Consider the following 18,722-nt stretch of genomic DNA (forward strand, 5'->3'; position numbering starts at 1 on the left):
ATCCTAAAATGTTCCATTAATGTTGTCAAAAAAAAAAAAAAAATACTGATTGAACTCGTGATTCTAGGTATTAAGTCAACAAGCAACATTCACAATGTTTTTAGGAATCAACATTTTTGTGTTTTTCTTTCAAACTATGTATTTAAAATTCATGTGATATATATACAGCATGTATTATAAGACTTATGAATTATTGTTCAGGGTTCCTATCGACCTGGAAAGTCAGGGAAAATGTAAAATATGTGCCAAAAGTCAGGAAAATATACAAATACTTGATAAAAGTCAGGAAAAAATTCTTTCTCGAGAAAAAAGCTGAAACTCTTAAAAAACCAAAATTCAAAATTCGGAAGATTAAGATTTTGAATTATGTTTCTTTCTTCTGGAGTTTGGGTCAGGCAAATTTTCGAGCTTTAATCAGGGAAAGTCGGGGAAATGATCAAGCAGATTTTTTTCTGGGAACCCTGTTGTTTCACAATCAAGTTGAAGTGATGTTATTGTATTGCTTATATAATGCATAAAAATATATATAATGCACAAATATTCATTAAAAGTCATGTAAATGCAGTAAGTGAAGTATTACAGTTAAGATCACCATTGGCATGAATATCATTTGGTTCTGAATTTGCCAACTTTTATCGGTGATTTCTTTTGTGATGAAGCCATATTTATTGCCTATTAAAGGCACTTTTAAATTTCATAAAACATCTTCAAGTTCCAGAATATATTTTATGAATGTATTTTATTGTAATGCATTGTAGAAGTTATTTACCCAGCAAGATGAAAAAGAGAAAAATTAAACATGAGTCAAACTTAATCTGTTTTAATGTTTTACGTAACCCATTTCCATTCGGAAGCATAATAAGCTGAAAAATTGTGAATATTCTTTATCACCAAGTGGAATAATCTGCTTGCATAGTATGTAAAAACCAGTTTCTTTCTTATTAATACGTGGTGGTATGGAATAGTAAGTGAATTTAGAAGAGAGAATGCAAATGGGTTAAACAAAATGAGTAAAAAAAAGATTGAACTAGGCTATAATAAATCTTGATGTGAACTGCTGATGCGCCGATGTCTATAATTTAAGGAACAGATACAAAATTCAAATTTTAGGATGTATAATTTAACTGAGAGTGGTCTCAATCAGCTGACAATAGTGGCAGACTTAGTAAGGAAATAAGACTAATTGGTTAATGGTTATGTGCATTTTTTAAATTATGTGATATCAAGATTTCTGAAACAATGATAAATATTCTGAAGCAAGCAGTGTAGGAAAAGTTCACATTTTGTGTGTGCTATACATGGACGTGGAAGAACAGATGACAACTCGGGCCTATTTTTAAGCAATTTACTATCTGCTACCCCCATGGGGATAAGTTGAAGTTGAATATTGTGTTGAACAGTATCTTTTTGCTTTTTTTATTATTATGGTGATATATTTCTATTTCTGATGCTAAAGCAGGAGTAGTGAAATTAACCTCAACATTGGCCAGATGATCCTGTTAGAAGCATGCGTAACGTTATTAGTGAATTGCAAAGTGAGGGTTGGACATAAACCCATTTAACCCTTTCAAGACTGATTTTTTTTTTACTATACATATATATCCCATTAGTATTGAAAAGGTTAAGGCAAGGATCAGTATTCTAAGTGCTTTAATCTTGCCAAAGATCCTAAAAATGATACGTTTTGGTTTTTGTAGCATTGTTGATCATAATGCTTGTGTAATCATAAAATATATTTTTTTTGGACATATTCTTTTAAGTATGACGGAATTTGAAATTAACATAATGTTCTGTAATAAAGCCATGTCTTACATAGCTGTAAAAGTTAATTTTTTAGCTCTTGTGGCTAATTCAAAGCCATAGCCTATCCAATGACATTTTTGAAGTGAAACTTATTTAGGCAGGGTAGTGAATTTTCATATCTATGTCAGAAAAACTGAAACGGAGGAATGGAAATAACATAAGCTCCCCCTTTCCCTTAGAAATGGCTGCCTGAACCATTTTGCGGTTCGCTTCAGACAGAGAGTTCATAACCTTCTTTCTGTACCTCCACCCCGTGACGCTGCTGGAATCATAGAACACCATGGAGATGGTAGGATGGGCGATGCACACAGTTTAGAAAAAAGAGAATTGGGTTAGGGTGGAGTGAGAAGGAGTGTGTGTTCCCACTCTTCAATATCTTGCAACCAGCAATAGATAAATGTGAGGCAAGGTGGATCTAGTCAATGTCAAATCAGACTTAAACAACCTAGAAATTTCACTTTTATTGCAAGATTCTCACATAGATTTTTTCCTGATGTTTGAAGGGATTCTAATTTTGTAATTCTTACGAAAACTTTTTGTATTCTTTTTTATGTTGAAAAGTTTAATTTTTACTCAAGAATAATGTTTGATGTCATGTAATATTATCAAATTTTCAAAGAACATTGGATAATCGTAAAACATGAAAAATGGTGAGGTAAACACATAAATTTAGTTTTGATTTTAGTGTTTTTTAGTTCTTGAATGGAAATTATGTTTGGCTTATTTACGAAGCTGTGCGTTTCTATGAAAACATTTGTTTCTTTCTGTTATTTGTCTTATTGTGGCTTTATTCACCAGAAACTGGTAATACATTTATTATTACAAACCTTTCAGCAACTTTATTTTTTCTTAAAAATTCGACTTTCTTTTAATTTATAGACATTAGTGCATCTCAAACCAAAATTATTAACCCTTTAAGCGGCAATTAAAAATCACTAAACTCCCCTCCCCTCAAAATGCCATATCTTTTTAATGAAGTAGGCTTTCTTCCAATTTTCATCAGATGCAAACTAAGGGGTATAAGGAAAAGTTTTCCATTGATAAATCAACTGTACAAAATATCTGGGCTTATCAACACTAAAATAAAAGGCTTTTATGGAGGCAAGATATATCTCGTCATTGCCAATTAAAGGGTTAAAGGGAATCATTGAATATTATTCATTATTCCCAGATAGTGTTACAAGGCTGTGATCTCACTGTATGTGATATATTTTGTCTGAGAGCAAATGTTTTGAAACATTACATGTAATGACTATTTCAAATCTGGAAGTTGTAGCTTGCAACTTTAATGTGCCAAAATATTTTTAATGTTTCTATATGTACGAAAAGGTTTGATTTTGTATCAGAAAAGAACATATAACACATATTATAAATTTTTTTATTGGTCACCATCAACTTCATCTTAAACTAGCTATAGTGTAAGATGAAGATGAGTAGCTATATTTGCTAAGGTATTTACTTGGCGCTGCCTGGCTTTTCTCTATATCAGAGCCGTCTCAAGAGCATCATGGGATCCCAAGTAAATTGATCTTTCTAAAGCCCCTTATCTGACTATGAATGCCTGCTTACTAATTTACATGTTTAATCTCAAAAATCCTAATCAGGTCTCGCTATCATGAAGCCCCCCCTTGCACTTTAGGCCTCCAGGCCATGCCCGGGTGGGCCTGTGTCTTAAGATGATACTGAGAGCATCAAAGAAGTGGCAAATCGTTATAAAGGAGTAAACATGTATGAAACTCATTGTTTGGGAACCACGGTAACCAAAGTAAATATTCCAAAAATCATTGTTAAAGCCAAAAAACTATTATTGCCCGACAGTTTTTGCCAAAATAGAGAACACTCACAGACAGACAGAAAATTAATTTTATTTATACAGATATATTAGTATGTACAGTAGAACCTCAGTTAACTGAGGTACTGGGCCAGACCGAAGTTGTATGTACTTGAATCTCTTTCACTGTTGCAGCCTGACAAGTTCTGACAATCTGAAGAGAGTGGTGGTATCATGGGGGGGGGGGGAATATAAATTAAAAGTCTCAAAAAATGGAGGATTGATCAAGAAAATTTCTGTGAAAAATTGGTGTTGGAGAATTGACTGTCTGATACTAGAAATGACAATAAATATAAATCAAAATTTTTTATAAGATTGAATCAAAAATAGCTTGAAAAAGCAATCGCTATTAAAAAAAATGTCAGATTTGATTAGTTTGATTGATCAGTTTGGTTTATAGACAGTAATGTGCTCAAAGCTCCTGTACCTGGTGCAAGCAATTCTTCTTCATGGTTCACTTGTAACAGGTAGCTGTCTTAAAATCAATCACTGGATGATCTGTCTGGGTTGTGATCAGTCATGGTTGGTTGTCCCTGATAGCATTTTGCAAGAGAAGTCAATGATCTTCAATGAAAGACTGGATTGTGACAAGTCGTTCCTGGCAAACCAGGATTGGCTCCACAAATATAAGAATTAGCATAAGATTAGATAGTTGGTTACATACAGAAATACAGGAAAAAAAAAAGCTATCAAATAAAATAAATTAAATACAATAAAATAAATACCTGTGATTGGCACTGGCATTTATTTCTTTTACATTTTCAGGGACTGTTGCTATTGACTATGGGTCTTGGTATATGAGGAGACGCCAAACTTGCTACTCTCAGTTAATCAAGATTCTACTGTATTCAATTACTGAAGAAAGGCATTTTTAAATCATTCAGAAAGTTTTCCCACCGGTGTAAAAAGTTACTTTAAATTCTTGGCACTAAAAATTCTACCATAGGGTGCAAACATACCCCACTGAGCATAGAAATCAGATGTGCATCTGTAAGAATAGTAATGTTTTTGAGTTGATGTAACTTGTATTATTGAAAATCATCTTGAACATTAGCAGCATTAGAAATCTCATTCACTAGCCACATTAAAAAATCCCATTCAGATAGACCTGGGTATTGTAAGATAATATCTTCTCGTTAAAAAGTCTGGCCACAGAGAGCAACAGGCCTTTCAATGATACAATTATTTAAATCATTACACTTCATTCATGGTTAGAAAAAATTTATGGTAGATGGTAGCACTACACATAAACATCACACAAAAACAAAAAAAAACAACTTCACATTAGATTCACAATACATACACGCACAGCTTCCAATATAGGTCTTCGACCACCTGCTTATATCTCTTCATTGAGACAGAGAGGCAGGCCATGATCTGGTGAGGAGGAGGTATTGTGAGATGCAGATACATCAGAAGCCATATACTGCCATATTAATGCTCACACTAAGGGTTACATAGATTCAAATAAATATTTCTTATTCCAAAGATGTGAATGTGCAAATTTCCACTTTTTGTTTATGTGCTGGTTTTGATGCCTTATTTTGCTATAAGTTTTTCCATAAACCCTAATATGTACCCCCTCTTGAAAAACATGTTACAAAACATTTTAGGAAAATGACATTCATGGAGTAACATGGGTAGATCCATCTCTGTAATTCGGCAATGCTTGCCTGTTGAAATGTGCATAAATAAATAGAGCAAATATTCAAACGTCATTTCCAGAGTTTTTGAAATTTGCACATTCATGTTTCTGGAATCATTCATAACGGGGATAATACATGAAGCAAGTTTGGAAAATAAGCACCATTTTTTGTTTTGAAAATGAAATTTATGTTTTCGATAAATTTAATTTTGGAAAATAATGACCAACCTCAAACTATTTTTTTACTTTCATATTGAATGGATTGCTAACATTTCTCTTTTTCCCCCCTAAGGCAGTACTGCTAATGATGATTGATAATGATCCCCATCTTTGGCATTTCCATCACACTCGAAGTGTTGCCCAGCCAATAATTTCTTTAGAAGAAATACAGTTGAACCCTGATTTAATATTTTCTCTGAATATGCCATCATAGTGGAGTCGGAGCCAGGGGTACTGTGGTTGCTCAAGCACCCACCTTAATTTATGGCATTGGTCTGAGCACCCACTGAATTGATTCAGAAATCATAATTTCCTACTCAAAGATCAAGGGAAGCACCCATAAGTTTTGAACACTTCTGATGCTGCTGTGCAGTTAAGTATTGTCATAAAGCTATATAAAATTCAGCATTTGGTATATCTGTCATATGGCTCAGACTTAGCAATCTGTCTATCTTTATCTGCGAAAAATTCTCTTCAGTGATTTGTTGATAAGGAAGATGTCAAAGATGTTGTGTTTATTGGTCATTATCACTGGCAGCATTCCTTCATGAATGAGATTTCCAAACTGTTTATGTTTACTTGGAATATTTAACTACCTGGAGGTAATTCGATGACATCCCCAATTACATTGACAAAGTTTTTGAGAGAGTATAGCCCTAGAAGCATTACATTTATAATTTTGTCTCCAAAATATCTAGTAGAAGCTCTCACTAATCTTGCAGCGCATTCTGCACATTTTTTTGCGGCACAACTTTTGGAAATTGCTGCTCTATGAGAAGAAGTGGGAAGTTTATTTATTTAAGATGACAAGTGCCTTTGGGAGGTCCAAATTATATCAGAAAGTAGTTTGAGTCATTATTACTCATTAAAATTAAATTTATCAAAATTTTTTAAATGTTTTAATACAAAACTAGCATAACAGAACCTATGTCAAACAGCTCTTGTGTAAAGAAGATAAATTAAAAAATATGTTTCTAAAAACCTCCTCTGTAGTATTTATTCATTATCTTAATGTCAAATGTGATTACATCACTTGTGATTCCTATTCAGGATTCTTGAGGGCAAAATTGGTGCATCAGAAAGTGGCAGGATGATAAAAACTTACGTAACCTCAATCTGTACAGATTTCTACATATAGTTTATTTCGTTACAGTTAAAGTCGGTAAAAATAGTGTTGCAAATATGTCTTTTGAAATTCCTCTTTGTGAATATTCTAATTTTTATTACTAATGAATGAGATTTAAAAAAAAACCTTTTAAATTTTAGTGTAAAATTATTGTATAGAAAGCACTTATATTGTTTGATCCAAGAATTTATTCACTTGGATATTTTTTACAATATGACCTTAATCAGGGCTTGATGAATCCCAGGTGCCAGATTGCCACAGCAATTGCGAAATTTGTGTTTAATATTTCTTTTGAGTTATTACTAAATTTGAGTTTGTAGACAATACAAAATTTTTTGTTTTTTGTGTCAGCATGTCTGCCAACCACAAGGGCAGGCTGACAGAGCCCCGGGACAATTCTCATCAGTTTTTGGCTTTTTCATGCAATAAATTAACTATAGAAGGGTCCGTGAAAAGTTTGACCAGGGGCCCAGCAAATGATCCCAGCCTAGGGGCCCCCCCTCTAGGTTGTGGGGGCCTTACTGCCAATATAAAAAGGGGGTTAATATGTCCTGCAAAATTATGAAAATAATTAAAATAATTATTTACATAATTTTGCAGGACATATAAGCCTGTTTTTTCTCTTAAAAAATATTCTTAGCTTCTTAGAAATTTGGCTGGCATCTAATGTTTACTTTTAATTTATCGAGCCCTGATCTTAATGCTCAATGACGTTTGCGTGTTGAAGCTCATAAGATTTTTTTTGTGGCTTCCATTATCAAGTTATGGTTTTTAAAGTCATGAGGTACAATCAATATCTAATGTTTTTTGTAGATTGATAAAATCATTAGAGAGAAGTATTGTAATCCTAAATATTTAAATTCTAAGTAGTCTTGAATGGTGCCAATAATATAACTAATAAAAACTTCTGGGAAATATTCAAAGCTCGTATGAAGCTGTAAATAATCTAAGTTGATCTCAACACTTATCAAGTACTGAAATCATCGGAAAGATGTACTTTGTTGGTGTCCTCTTGATGGTGGTACCTAAAAACAGAGTGGGTATTCAGTATCATGAATCTTTAGCTCAAAAAAAAAACCCCCATGAACTGAATGAGTGGTATACTTCTCGATGAAAAGACATTACACACAGTGGAAATCCTATGTAACAATACCCTCTATAACGACATTACTCTCCGATGCACTTTTTGTAGTGTTAATATATTTCACCTGCAACAAGAACTCCTTTACAATGATACATGTTTCTGTTCTCTTGGGTATTGTTAATACAGATGTTTTGTAAGATTATTGAACATTCTTGATCAGTAATCATAAAATTTTTGCCTAGCATGATTGAATTGACTGAGAGACACGCTCATTATCTCTTTGTGCTATTTTATGTTTAATATACAGTATAGCATATAGTACAACTTATTCTGAATACATATTTCAGAGTCATATTGGGTAGATTATATATAAAATAAAGAACAAGTATATTATATATATTCTATAATGTAAATTGAGCCAATGACAGTGTTGGAGAATGAAAGGGATGTTAGGCTAAAATACATACTTGAAAATGGCCCACATTGTATTTGTTTATTCCATGTTAAATGGATACCAAATGAATTATGTTACTAATGAAACAATCAAATGATATTAGTGCATTTTTTAATGAACATTCCATAGCTTTTCAATTCCATGAAAGATTCCATTTTACTACTGATAATGATTGTTCAATAATTCCATTCTGAATGTTATCATGTAATAATTTTTTTTTTCTGGAGTGATGGAAAAATTTTAACATAGAAATTATGAAAGTTTCTCCATTGTTTGAAGCATGGTGTCACAAAATACAATGATCTTTCGCTTAAGCGTTGGTGCAAGGGAACAAAGGAAAAAAGACGCATAAGTGAGAGAACTGTATAAGTGAATAGCATTATTTACCTATATCTTTGGTCGGGAGTGCATAACATAGTCTTATAATTGAAAGAAACGTTTAAGTAAGAAGGTTTATGAGAGATCACTGTAATTAAATTAGCCTTTTTGCAAAATAAATTTTACTTGTGGAGAAATGTATTTGTTAATTATCCAATATAGCAATGTGTCTTATGGGTTAACTTTCTTATGTCTCATTGATAGATTGTACATTCCTTTCTTACCTGTTACAGTAAATTATGTGGTTTTTCATAAGAATGTTTCTTCTAAATTTATTAATGTATATAATAACTGTTAACAGGATACAGGATTTAAAGTCATATATACCCTTTATCATTTGAACCCTTGATGATGTAAACATACTTTCCACTTAGAAAAAGTATCTAAATAATGTGCCCATTTCAGATATTGATGGCTTAGAATGAAACCTCATACATAAATTTTTTTTTCGAAAATGACTTGAATTAAATTGACAGTTTTTGATTGGAAACCAATTACAGCTGTTGAAAAAAAAAAAAAATCAGCATCGATCTGCTCTCTATGGAGAAGGGAAAAAAGAACACTTTGTCAGTTCTTCACTACCTTTAGTGGGAAGACCTTGTATTTCCGGTGAGTTTTGATATTGTTTTATTGCTTGATATCCACATATTTACATCTATTTAAGAGTTTTATTGTTAATACGAGCTTAAACAAGTCATTTATCAATCATCAAGGTGCTGTAACAAGCCATTTTTTGTTCTTTCCGTAGAGTTGGGAACTTTCGATGTACAAGGTTCTCATTCTTTCTCTCTAAGCCAACGATATAACATTCTTTTCTACTAGGGGGTTGTATATGTTCTGAGGTACAAAATTAAATTTTTTTATGGTGCTTTTGTTGTCTAATTGGGAAATTGTTACCCTGTCTCTTATGAGCCCAATAAAATAACATGTTTTCAAGCAATATTGGTCGAGATATCTGAGTTAAAAAACCAGTGAGAATGGGGGAAAGAACAGTATATATTAAGGGATAAACTCGAAGAAATTCAAAACATTCTTTTGCAGAAGCAGTTTATTAAAACTTTTCTAAATTCTGAGGTGTTCCCTTATCTTTCAATCAGGAATATTTCTGTGAATATCTTCTTAGAAATATGGAATTTGTTTTGTTGGATGCGAGGGAGACAGGGAAACAACTTTCTAATTGGAAATTAGTGGACAGGGATTGCATAAAAAATTAAATTGTGCATCTGGGCACATATTGGCTTCTAGTAAAAGCACATTATTTAAATAGTTCTCTAATTGGAAGTATGTTTTTATCAAAAATTATATAAAAAAAAATAAATGGTGTATAAGGATGTTTTACACACACACTGTATTACGATAATAAATTTGATCATCTTTTTTCATTTATTTTTTCCTTTTGAAAATTCACGAAAGTTTCTTGAAATATGAAATGATAGAGCTTATTTTTTAATATTGGTTTTAAGTGGGAAAATTAACATGTGCTGTGTGTTTTCAGGTTTATCTCCCCCCCCCCCCCCACCACCACGTACATATATTATGTTTTATTATATTAATAAATGGTTGTTCATTGTAATCTAAGAAGAAAAAATGTGAAGAAAAAAAATTGTGAAACGGGTCTAAACAAATGTTATTTGTTTAATCTAATGATATTCATGACTAAGATTGATGAGCAACAAAAGTATTGAAGACCATAAAAAACTGTTTGCATAAAAAGATGTTCTGAATGTGCCATATGTTTATTAAACTGGATTTATTGAAATGAGCTTTAATTTTGTGAATGTCATCTTAATAAAACTGTAATTTGGTGTCATACACTTGTATTACTGCGTTCTAATTTTTCTAAAATTTCTTTTGATACATAGAGAATATTAATGACATGTTATTTTAAACCAGCTTAAAATTTGATGTAATATAATTTGCCAGTTTAGAACTTGGAATGCAGATATTTTTTTAAATAATTTCAAGCCTAACATATAATTGACGGGTAATTACTATAATATGAGTCGAAATGGAGAAATTATAGAATGTTCAAAAAAATTTTAAAAAAAGAAAAAAAAAGGAAATTACAAGTACAATTTTTTCTTCAAAAGGTCAAGAAATATTACTCCTGGTTTTTATAAATTGCAGATGCACCTCATAGAAGATCATCATTAAAAACCATTTAAAAACACTAAACCTGATGGTCAACATATGTGGAACTTTGGAATTAAGAGGTTAAATGAGAACACACTATTTTATATATATTCTGTACTTCTCTTTCACTATTTAAAGATAAAAATGAGATGAACCTGATAAAATTTTTCACTTGGTTCGGAAATATATTATTTGAATGTTATGCTCAAGTTATTGTTATTGAGTAATTTAAATTTAAATCTGGTATATAATGTAAAATAAAATGTTTTCATGTTTGTTGTACACTGTGTACCGCTTCAGATGTCGTCGCAGAGGCATATTTAAGGGGGATGGGGTAAGCTGGCAAATTTATGGAAAATGGTGGTTAAAAAAATAATACAAAATATTTTTACAGTTCACAGGCAGCAAAACCATAAGTCTACTTCTGCACCATTGTCAAAACCATATAATAAAGATGGAATCAGATGTTAATCCTCTTACCTCTTGAATGGATAATTTTTTATATGTGGGGGGGGGGGGGGAGGGAGGTATCATAAAATTCTGGGAAATAAGAATTTTTAAACAGGGAAACGTTAAAACTGGGTTCCACTGTATATTTTCCACGGACATCATTTTTACAGAACTATAACACTATTCTTAAAAGTGTAAGCCCCCAACCCAAAAAGAAAGTTTCAAAATTTTCCAGGAATGATATTTAACACACCAATGAATTAGTTAAATATATGCAAATTACAAAACTTTGAATGCAATTCAAAACACAGTGGGTGTTGTCTTCAGAGGAAAAATATACACTAATGTCGAAGTGCATTAGGAATTTTATATTTTCCATATATTTGCTTTATTCACTAGTGAGATTTCTGATGATTATTTAGAAAAGTTTTATCTACTCTTCCAAATGATATTTAACTTTACATTTTTCGACACTGGAAAAAACCATCTATAAAATATTTATGCTTTAAATGTTTGTATTTTTGACTTTCTTAGTTTTATTTAGAAGAGTTAAGTTAGTTTATTGGAAGAACAATTGCAGTTCATGAATGGATGCTATTGACGACCCATAACACCATCAAACCTAAACCTAAATATTGTAATATGATATAAATAAAGCATAAAAATTTAACTCTTCCCCTCAAATTGTAATTTCATGTATAAATTTAGTCTTATATAGATAATTTGTGTAATTTTTTTTGGTTAAACATGATAATGGATACATATATGATATTGGTGACATATTTTATGAACCTTTTATCTCCAATTAATAATTGACCAGGAGGAAAAAAAGTTTGAATTAACATTTTTTTTTCAATAGTCAAGTTTTCTTTGCACATTAACTTATATGAATGTTTATACAATAAATATGTACTTGTTCCTTATTTTCAGATATAACATTTTTTATGGGATCTAAAGGTGGAGTCAGAATGATGTACAGTGGCAACGCATATGAAAGATATTTCGGTACAGGGCAAGAGAAAACAGGCTGGAGGTGTACCAGTTACCGCAAGACTCGGTGTACGTCTCGATGCCATACTTATAATGGTATTCTCGTCTATCAGAAAGGTTTTCATAACCACGGATGAGAAATCTGATGTGTGGTATGTAAATAACATCACTGTAAAAAAATGGGCAATAAAGTTATGAATGTGTCCTCTCCATTTAAAAACGATTTGTGAAATTCGTATCTATGTCTAGTGTTATTACAGTGAATGCTGAAGCAGTGTTTATCCTGAATGTAGAATTGAAGTAGATTTTTCTGCTTTCTTTGTTCCAGAATTATTTTACCACTCTTAATAATGCCAGATAACTTAAATCCTTGAAATAGCACTTATTTTTGTAAGGCATTATTACTTATTCTGTGAAGATGGTATATAACTAGGTTATTTTTATTAAGCTTTTTTCAAAGGTGTTTCTGGTACTCCAGGGACCGGACAAGTGAGAAGACAAATTTTTCCTTTGTTTTCATTTCACCATTCTGGAACAAATTCTGGGTGAGGGAACCAAAATGCACTCTTGCCCCCGTTGTGATAGAGTACAGAGGTGTCATTTGGCCATTCGACCAATTGCGGCCGCACAGGGCGCCGCTCAAGAGGAGTGCTAAACCCGAGGTGAATGGGTGATAAAAAGTTCCATTGGCCGAAAAAAAATCAAAGAAAATGTTTTCTGTCTGCTCTGGAGGGGCGCAAAATCCGAGATGAAAGGACGAATTGTTTTTTTTAGTAATTGTTTGGATAAGTCGTGAGGGGCATGATTCACAAGGAGAGGGTTGACAGGACTCCAGCTAGGAGTCCCGGGACCAAATCCTTATAATTTTTCTTTTTTTTCTGTAGAAGGGAAGTCCCATGGAAAATCTGGCTTGGATCCCGCGAAAGAACTTAGGGGCCCTGACGTAGGATGTATGGGTTATGGGGAGGGAAAGGCAAGAGCACAAAATATAAGTCCGCACGGGTACAGATTTTGTCTCGAGCCGCCCCGATAGCTTACATTCTTGTTTCTGATATTAAGGTCAGAGGCCATGTTTATTTTCTCAACGTTACCTTTGTCGAGGTATGACTCAAAAGCGTAGAACGTGAATTTTTTTAACTGTGTTAAATTTTGGGGTTAACTAAAGTCTACGCTGTCGCCCGGCTGCGCCGCACCCCTTGTACTGGAATGATGAGAAATATCGATACACAAATTTTTTTGATACACAACTGAATGTAAATTAATACATGATAAAAATTCAGTACTGAAGATAATTTAAAAATTATTAAATAATGTTGCTCAAATAATGAAACAATTTGCAGAATTATTGAAATTGGGAATTTATGAATTAAAAATAATTGGAAGAAATCCAGCACCCCAATGAAGACTCAGAATTAATGAAAGAAATAATCCCAAAATTGATGAAAATTCAGAATTAATGAACGAAATAATGCCAGGAACTATGGAAATTCGAAATTAATGGGAAAAATTCTAGAATTGACGCAATAAGTAATTTAATAATTGGTGAAAGCCTCCAATAATTAACCGTGAGTGCGGGGCCTCACAATGCGCTTGGCCCAGTGCGACTGAGACTGTTTCAGACACTCCTAAGGGTGGCTCTGTGTGTCAATCAATTTATCATAGTTCTTACGTCTCTGTTCCGAACCAAAAAACTTTTCCCGATAGTTTTGAAATTGCTAAGGATCTCTTATTCATTGAACTTTATCCCCTGAAATGTTCGAGAGCAGAGCCCTGGGGCATATTTATCACGGGCTCTCTCCATGGCCCCCACAAAGGGGGGGGGGCTGACAGGGCCCGGGACAGTTCTCATTATTTTTTGCTTTTTCACGTTATAAATTAACTATAGAAGGAGCCCGTGAAAAGTCTGACGGAGGGCCCGCAAAAGATCCCAGCCTAGGGGCCCCGCTCCAGGATGTGGGGGCCATGGCTCTGTCATACTGAATTTAGAGTGTGAAAAAAATAGGAACTATGTCTTGTGCCGGGAGCCCTGTCAGTCTCACCCTTAGGGAGGAGCTAAATAATGAGGCAGGAGTTCCTGCACCACGGCTCACAAGCCAATCTGGCCAACACCAGCAACCAACATCTGCTTAAGCTGGTGTTTGCCCCTGGCCCTTTCGAGAACTCTCATCTGGTCTGTCAATTTATCATAGTTTCAAAATACATCTTAGTGTGTTGCGGTTAGTTATATGAATGCGAAAAATTTCATATACATAGCCTACGTATATGATGATCATTATAGATTTTTGTGCGATATTGGTGCTGTGCATAGAATACCTTATTGTATTCAAATTAATTGTATCAGTGCTTTTTCTATATTGATTTTTGTTCGCGAAGTAATTTAGATGTTAAAAGAGCCCGCAAAAGTAATCCGGAGGGAAGTTTTTGGTCCTAGAGCCGAAAAGTTTGTGCATCCATGGTTAAGCGCAAAACAGAATACCTTGTTCTTGGTGTTCGATTAAAATTTAGCAAGAAAATTCACAGCCAACTGATTTACGAGCGAAGTTCTGAATGTCTTCCTATAATTTTTTAGATTACAGTATAACAAATTACTACTGGCATGTTCATGACTCGAATAATGAAGTTTTTTGCGCGCCATCTATTGATACAAGCTTGTGTGAAAGACGTCTTATACAGAACTTAAAAAATTCATTTTAATGAAAAATAAAGGTAATTTACTCACAATATATTGCTTTTTAAGTAAAAAATTAAAAAAATACATAAAATATTACCTAAATTGTCAACGTAAAAAAACTGTTAATATTTTGTTAAAGTAGTTATATTTCTATATATCACGCAACTCTACGTTAGCATACTTACCTGGCGCTGGAGATGCCTTGATCAATAAGGCGGCTCTCCCGGGTCGAGGCTATCCATTGCACTTCGGTTAGCTGAAACCCGCCACATCCGCAAATTGCGGTTGCTTGGGGCGCATAATTTTTGGTAGCGGGGTTAGCGTTCGCGCTGACCTCCCCCTTTAACACAAGTAGATTATGCTGTCGATGTTACGGCACTTAAGCCGCGTTCATATGTGCAATAAAACATCCCGGGAAGTTCCCGGTAACGGGGATTTTCGCTACAAACCGTTCACATGACGTTAAGTTTATGCCGGTAATCCTCCTCTTCTTTCCGGAAGTCGTCACTGGTTACGTAGGTTGAACGGAAGTGATTGATTCAAGATGGTTGACGAAGGAGCTTATAGCAGTTTTCGCGGCGCAAAGGATTATGGGAGAGAAGGGTCGGTGTCGACCTCCAATCCACCCCAAGAAAGATGGGATTTTTTTGATGAGCTTCTCTCCCACCTTTTCTTCCCTACGAGGGGAAAAAAGTTGCCATGCCGGTAATAACTACCAAAGCGACCCCAAATCTTGCACATGTGAACGGGGCTTTAGAGAGCCACAGAGAGTTTGAACAAAAAAAATTAAGATGTGAAGAAATGAAGCTTCAAATATGTATAAAGTGAAATATGGGTGGGGAAAAAAGGTGACTAATTTCAGAACGATGTGTGCAAGGTCTTTGAGCTCAAGTATGTAAATATGCTGCAATTTATGCAACAATATTAGAGTTACTTCAAGCTGATTGTCCTTCGGAAGACCCCTTGAATGGCACTTTGCTCGAGGCCCATGATGTTGAAACGACCCAGCATAGAGCACCCACAAAAAAAAAACAACTACGGACATTGACCTTATTTATATTTTCACTGTGTGTAACTCTACTCAATAAGAAGAAATTATCTCTCTCCTGGATGGGGGGGGGGGGGGGGCACAAGGCGGAAATTGGTCCAAAGTGGCCGTGGGCGAAAAAATATTAAACAATACTCTAGAACAGCGTATCTCAACCTTTTTGTGCCCTTGGAGCACATTTTTTTTCCTCGTGGCTCTCCTGTTTTACCCTGAATAGAACTCGGATTAGCGGGGAGCTCAATAAATTGTAGGCCAGTGGTCTGGAGGCCAATCTTATTTGCAAAATTTTCATTCAGTATAAATTCACTGAAAAAATCAATTCAATACGTATAAAGGATCTTGCTTCTAGATGAGGGTCGAAGACTCAGGACCGTCTATACAAAATATCATAAAGTGGGGTCACTTATGGACATGACCCCTCACAAGAGTGGGACTGACAGAGCTGCAGCCCGAGGCCTGATATGGTTTTCATAATTTTTTTGTTTTTCACACTATAAATTTGATATAGAGGAGTCGTCTGGGAAAAATCTAGCAGGGGGCCTGCGAAAAACCCCATCCTAGGGAACCTGCTGCAAAATGTAGGCGGTGAGACCCGGGTGGGTATATGCCCTAAGACGGCAATGGTTTTGTTGGATTCTGTAAGTGTATAGTCACTAATATAAAATCATATTATTTCTTCACACCTTAATTTTTCTTCTCAGCTCTCTGCAGCCCTCCAAACCACCTGTCATGGCCCCTTTCTAAATTTTCTTCCGTGGCCCCCCCTTGAAGTAGCCCAGTACTACCGGTTGAGAATCACTGCTCTTGAACAGTGGTTTTAACCACTTTTAGGGGTGCGAGATGGAAGAAAAAAGACAGCATGGTTTATTGATTATTTAGAAAAATTGACATTATGTGATAAAATTGAATTTTTCGATTCTTAAAAACATGAAATTATGCATTTTGACACCTTACGGTATCTTTTAACTTTCGCTTGTAGAAATGCATCACATGAAATTTGTGGTGAAAAATTTCCTTTTTTGATTAGCGTTCGTACTTGTTTCCGCTTGAGGAAGAAACATTATTAATAACCAAAATATTTTTCCGTTCATTTACATCATTGTACCTCGTGTTATTAGCATGCTGCGCATACATTTCATAATGTCGTCAGCATGACTAAGGAAAAACATCAGAAAATGTAATCACAAAAGTGTCATACAAACAGGGTGTCCTGTAAGCTCTAACTCAGCCTTTATCTCATCAACCGTTCATCGTAGAGAGGAATGGTTTCAATTTAGAAAATTCTCAAAATATGTTCAAAAATCACCCTGTACCAGTTTTGAGAGTGAAAATGCAGTATGTCACAAAATGAAGAATCTAAATGTTTATACGGATAAGTAGCTAGCTGTCCTACCTAAGAAACCCAATTAGGGAGAGAGAGAGAAAGTTGTTGCCCTGTCTTTTCTGAGGCTAAAAAGAAAAAAAATATATATATATATCCACACGTTTCTAAATGCAGTTTTTTGCTGAGACATTTGAATTCAAAAGTTGGGAAAGAACAGCAGAAATGAGGGAACCGATGGAAACAAGCAGAGACCACCCCATCTGGGGGGGGGGGTCCCTCAAAATTTCAGGTTATAAACCTGAAATTCAGGTTTTTTAACCAATCAGCGTTTTCACGGTGCAGATAACCTGCTCCTGAATGAATGAACGCCAGGGTCTCTGCCACCGGACTTATCCCGTTGCCGAGATCTCTTGATAAAATGAAAGATTTGGCTAATATTCTGTCAATGCCAGACTAATCTTAGCATCAAACTGAACACAATCTGGACATTCCAAAAGATTATCTTTTCTACCTGCAGAAATGAGCTGACCAAATTACAAATGGATAGGGACACCTACGAACTCGACTGGGTTGTGTCAACACCAGCTTTAGTAGACCAAAAACTAGTGTTAGTTCAGTGCATTAGTATGAAATAGAAAGATCTTGTAGTATTGATTGGTATAAAATAAAAATTCTCATCTTTTTTCTCTCCTGTAGATTGTTATTTATCCAATTCTGAAGCTGTTTTTTAGCCATCAGTCAGTGTTTCCTTTTAAATAGCGTTTCTTTGGAGTTTAAAAAACTTATCTTTAAATTTTGGGCAGAACATTTAACGCACGAATAAAACGATTTTCTATAAAAATTAAATGTCAATCACGTTTCAGCTGACGAAGATTTCGGTTAACGAACGTGATTTCGGAACGAATCGTCTTTGTTAACCGAGGTATCACTATATATATATGGGTTGGGAATAAAACCATCTAAAATCTATTATTTTTTTAACATTTGAAAAAAATGTCTCGCGCGCAATGAATCATAATTGCATTCGTATTTTACCTCATAAGCCGTAATAATAGTTATTTCCAACAATTACAATTAATTAGTGATGTAAGATTGTTTTTAATCCATCGGCTCAAAAAAAGTTTTGTGCGCGATTAATTCTTAATGCATCGAAGTGACACCAAAGCGTATCAATAATACGTATTCAAGTGTGCCACATGAAGAATTCGGTGACGTCATAACAAGCTTCATATCCCAGAAATCATCATCAGTGGCCCGGCCGTTACCAGCCAAAGCCTTTCTAATGAAGTATGAGAGAGAGAGATTTAACGCGTAAAATATATTAATCACTAGTAATGCCAAATTTTTACATATTACTTTGCCTTAATAATAGATTGACTGTTAAGTATTCACATGATTTGCTATACTATCTTATGTGAAATAATTATGTTTTTGATTTAAATTAATAAAGTTTTTACTATTTTATGGTTATCTATATTTTTGATCACCCAATTAGACTTCTATGGAGAATCTGAATATTTACATTATAACTCAATAGATGGCGCTGTTATAGATTAGAATAAAATT

At 34.2% G+C, this 18,722-nt stretch overlaps 1 protein-coding gene and 1 non-coding gene across 2 annotated transcripts in view; both read left to right on the top strand.

Annotated features, from left to right (window-relative positions):
- Positions 1 to 18,722, top strand: part of LOC149076891 (uncharacterized) — a 278,256-nt gene that overhangs the window by 228,989 nt on the left and 30,545 nt on the right. The window lies entirely within an intron of this gene.
- On the top strand, positions 14,962 to 15,122 carry LOC149076895 (U1 spliceosomal RNA). The gene has a single exon (XR_016194254.1). It is a non-coding gene; the product is annotated as a U1 spliceosomal RNA (small nuclear RNA).

The sequence above is a fragment of the Pholcus phalangioides genome, unplaced genomic scaffold (genome assembly GCF_987345545.1).
Source record: "Pholcus phalangioides strain wild (caught in Gottingen) unplaced genomic scaffold, Ppha-v1.0 ptg000015l_1, whole genome shotgun sequence".
NCBI classification, from domain to species: Eukaryota; Metazoa; Arthropoda; class Arachnida; order Araneae; family Pholcidae; genus Pholcus; species Pholcus phalangioides.